This window comes from Pteropus alecto, unplaced genomic scaffold (genome assembly GCF_000325575.1).
Source record: "Pteropus alecto unplaced genomic scaffold, ASM32557v1 scaffold61, whole genome shotgun sequence".
NCBI classification, from domain to species: Eukaryota; Metazoa; Chordata; class Mammalia; order Chiroptera; family Pteropodidae; genus Pteropus; species Pteropus alecto.
In genome coordinates this window covers 2,834,843-2,839,583 of record NW_006434835.1, presented here as the reverse complement: position 1 = coordinate 2,839,583, position 4,741 = coordinate 2,834,843, and positions in this window count along the sequence as shown.

The window sequence follows — 4,741 nt, the reverse complement described above, 5'->3', positions numbered from 1 at the left end:
GCTCACTGGTCTGCCAACGTCCTTCTCTCTGAGGAGCAAGGGCACCGGGCTCCTCTTAGGACATCTGGTGGATCAGGATGGGGACTGGGGCACTCTTCGGAAAACCATGCCAGCCAAGCATGATGGAAAGATGGCGAACTTTGAGTCTGGCAGCTGCAAAAGCCGCACGACCTTCAGGAAGTCCCTGATGGTGTAGGGCCTCCATTTCCTGAGCCTCAATGAGGGTTTTCATGCCCAGCTCTCAGGATTGCGTGAGGGTCATTGAAATTACACATGTAAAGCGCCTGATCAGACATCGCTGGAGATTGTTTCCTTGGCCCGCAGCCCTCTCCCATCCTTCCTCCTGCTTTTGGCTCGAAAGCCACTTGCTCTGATAAGCTTTGCCGGCTCCTCATGTTCAGTTTAGGTGCTCGAACAAGTAAATTAGGAATGTTTTTCTGCTGTAACAGGATGCACGTGTTCCCCAAAATCTCCAAATGATGTAAAATTAGACGATGGACTGATTAATTATGGAAAAAATGGGGCCTAAAAATCGAAACCTTCGTCAGTGACATAATAAAAGGATAAGAATCTTATTAAAACGGTCACACCATTTTCCACGTTAAATGATTAAGACGGGCATCGGCGCTACAGCGAACGTGGCACCTGGAGAGAGGCCTGAGGTTTGCTGAGGCTGTGGGTGTGGAGGCGGCTGCTTGTGTGCTGTGCGAAGTGGAGGGCTGGGAAGATGGGGAAACACAGGGGAGCTCTGACACCAGATGTGGGGGGTGTGGGGGGTGGCTCAGGCACAGGCGGTGAGCTGTGGTAGCTGGGAGATAATGGAGGTGTGTGTGTGTGTGTGTGTGTGTGTGTGTGTGTGTGTGTTCCTAAGCTCGGATCAGCTGGGAGCAGTTTTTCACGTTTGCCTATGAAATCACACATCTGGAAACACATCGGCATAATTCTCAAATTGTCCTCTAATATATCAACTCCCTTGAAACCGGCATGCATGTCAAAATAAGCATCGGAGCAGAACCGACTGCACCGGTGTGCACAGGGACCCTGGGACTCTCCCAGCTTGGGCACCAGACAGTCTTCCCCAGGGACGAGCTGGAGGCCTGAAGGGCAGAGGGTCAAGGCCGCTGCCACACTTACTTCTATGTTTTCAGTGCCGTGAGCGACTGTAGTTTACTTGTCAAATGCACTTATGGGTTATCTTATCTAGTTTTAACTTTGCTAGCCCTCCAGAGTGGACAAATATCTCAAAAATATTTCTGCAAATACCATAGATTGAGGTTGATGCTAATATCCTAAGAATAGGTGAACAGGAAATCGGAGCTGCTGTTATACCCTGCTGTTGATGCCAGTTCCTCGTCCATCAGAACAGATGAAAACACTGACAATCTAATGAAATCTGTAATCGCAAACATGAATTTCAGCACTATGGAAAGTTATGTTAAATACAGATTCACATCTACTGTTATTAACTGTGACCCTCACTATCTATGCACAGAGAGTTAGTGCCTTGAGATATTTACTAATCAAGCTATGAATCAGTCACCATTAGGGAGGCATTGAAAACTAAGAATCAACATAGGAAGATCTAACTTTTTGGGCAAAAATCCTGAAAGTTTTACATCAGTTAATCCCATGCTTTCCAAAATTCCACTAAGTCTCTTTTGAGTTTTCTTTCTTAGTAGGTAAAGATATGTTGATAAAATCAATTTGATAAAATATTTTTCCTTCCTACTTTAGTAAAAATGGCTGAGACGACAGAGAAAACAATGTGGCATATACAAGATTGTACCCATTGTCTTAAAACACTTTTGGAAGATGCATAAAATGTGAAAGACTGGACTAGACCAATTTGTGGATAAATCACTCAGTCTGGGAGAGTTGCTGTACAGTTGGGTAAAAATGCAGATGTTTCTAACATGTCCAGCCTTCTGGTACTTGCTGAGTTCAGGTTCAATCATAAGATACAAAGAACAACTTCTTTGCGATCTGCTAAAGAGAGATGTATCAGAGAAGGTCTGTTTTGAACAGCAAATGATTCGGTTGACAAAACAATGTTTAATGGAAAACCAGTGATGCTTTGCCTAATTAATGACAGAAATAGCAAGGGTCGTGGCACGTATCATTCATTCACATTACTCCTAGTATGGTACCCTTTACAACGCTGCAGTACTTTTTAAAGACATGAAAAACAAATATGAAAATCTTTTGTAGCACATATGCATTTGCTGTTTATTACACTTCAAAGTACTTAAGAGTTATGAAACTTCAAAATGAATCTTGACAATTATTTGTTCAAAGCAAATGATGCTTTGGGGAAGCAATGAGGTGACAGCTCGCTGTCCTCCGATGCTGCCAAACAGAGATTTTTGTAAATAAATAAATTGAAAATAAATAAATAACTAATAAGTAATCTTAAATATATATTTCAACTTATAGGTGATTTTAAAACAATGACCAAGAAAGTAACCGCTTTTTGAGAGAAATTTATGCTAAAGAAAGTAACTTGAGATCGAATATTCGGAAGTGATTCTACCATGATGTGATTTCATCATCAGAATATGTCAGCAATGACAGCAAAACTCTCAAATCTGTACATTGTACAATCCTCAAACGATATTTTTTATTGAAAACTTTCTGAAAGACAGTGTTTTGAAACCCTTTCGACAAAGTCACAAAAGCGCCCCAATTTTTTAATTAGCTTAAAAGAACAACTGACTGACATTGAGGAAAAAGGAAGTTTAGCAGCTGAATTTTATCAACAACATGACAAATCTTCATATAATTGCTGAATGGGATTGAAACGTGGTGCCCCAATTTAGAAAGCACCGCTAATGACTCATTTCTATTCGAATTTATGTACTTTTATGAAACATATTTTTCAACTCTGACAATTAGTATCAAGAACAAACTGAACTTAGAATTCTTACTTTATTTTATCACAATGTCAAACCCATATAGAAAATAAACCTATTTAATTATATTTCTTTCTCAAAAATATTGTTAATAAAAGATTTATCATAGCACAGAATATTTTGTGTATAAATAAAAGTTTAAACATTTATTTAAAACATCATTTGTTTTCTCTGAGCTCATCCTTTTAGATGTTTATTTTTCCCTTGTTTTACAATGTACACGTCTTCAGCAGTACATGTGTGTAATGAGTGATGAATACAATAACACGCATACGTATGTTTTATGTGCTCAGATGGTTACACTCAATGGATGCACGAGGAGAGAAAACAAAAATGGATGCCATTCTAGATAAGAAACGAGAGCCTCATCAGAAGGGCCAGGGAGGAAGAGAAAACAGTTAAGGACATCAGATGTTCTTACCACTAATTAATCCAATTTTTAGAATATACAGACACCTGTCCGGTGGATGCGATCTTAGCTGTTTGCTACATGAGCTTTCGAGCAAGCAATCCTGTGCGTATTTATAGCAGAACATATCGACACTGCTGCGACCTCCAGTATTTGGTAAGACTTTCCTTACGATTGTTACCTTTTCATCCTCAATACATTTGTAAATGATTTCGCGTGTGCCTCGCACATAATAAGACTGCAGTTTTCTATCCTCATCGACCCAGAAAATCCCAAATGGCAGACAATGGCAACACCAGTAACGCAACTCACAGCAATGCTAAAACACCGGACAAAGTAGACACTCAATTAGTACAGTGTAATTCTCTGGGAAGAGATGGTGTAGGTCATATCTTATGACTTTCTCATATTCGATGATTTTTAGCCCAAACCGCAACTTTACAGGGTTTAATCTAATAATTTGCAGGGCTCTCTAAGTAACCTTTCGGAACTAACTCACTAGAGCAGATTTTTAAAGGCTTCAGTAAGTAAGTAGTTGCAAACTTCTAGAACAAAAATGATACTATAAACTATTTTTCTCCCAGGAGAACGTTTTATCTGATAGATTAAAAAAATATTATGTAAATTATGATTGCTTAGATTGATACGGGGAGAGAAAGCCGGAGACAGAGTCAGGTTCCGGGTCCCTGGGTTTTGCCGTTGTACTTTCTGGCCCCAAATTCAGGCATTTCTGGTTTGAGCATCAATTTGTTCACCGATGAGGATTTTTGAACATCCCTTGTGTGGCTGTGGAGGGAAAAAGTAGAAAATCCACGAGGAGACACGGCCCTGCGGCGGGTGGATCAGGAAACGACCGGGAGCCGTGGGCACTGAGGCACGCGGGGGGAGGCGCCCAGAGGAGGCGGGGCGCCCGTGGGGGTCCCTGGCTGCGGGGGGCGGGGAAGGGGTGGGGGGGCACACCGGCAAGGGCTGGAGGAAGCCCCATCTTCACAGCGACGCCCGTCTGTGTTGGCTTTGTTCAGAACCACTGTTTCCACAAATTTTATGTCTCAGGTGACCCACTGCTCAGGTGAGCAAACGAAACAGCCCACAGTGGACTGAGCGGCCGACGTCGTCACGTGCACGGTCCCCGTTAGACTTGACCCACATCCGTGCCCCCACATCCCGTGGTGTCCCTGCCACTCTGCCCCGTTTTGGGGGTGGGGGAGTGCCCCCCTCCCCGTGACGTCGCGTTAGATCTTAGGATTGGCTTATGGCGCATATGTGCGTGTATGTATACAACACCCGCACATCAGTGAAGCAGTCAAGCACTTGCGTTTCATTTTATTTCCCCCTGGACTCGTGATCACGGTATAGCAGGAGAAAACAAAGCAGACCCAGCCCCCGCCGGGCGCGCACGGCCCCCCGGGGCGCCCCGAGGTCC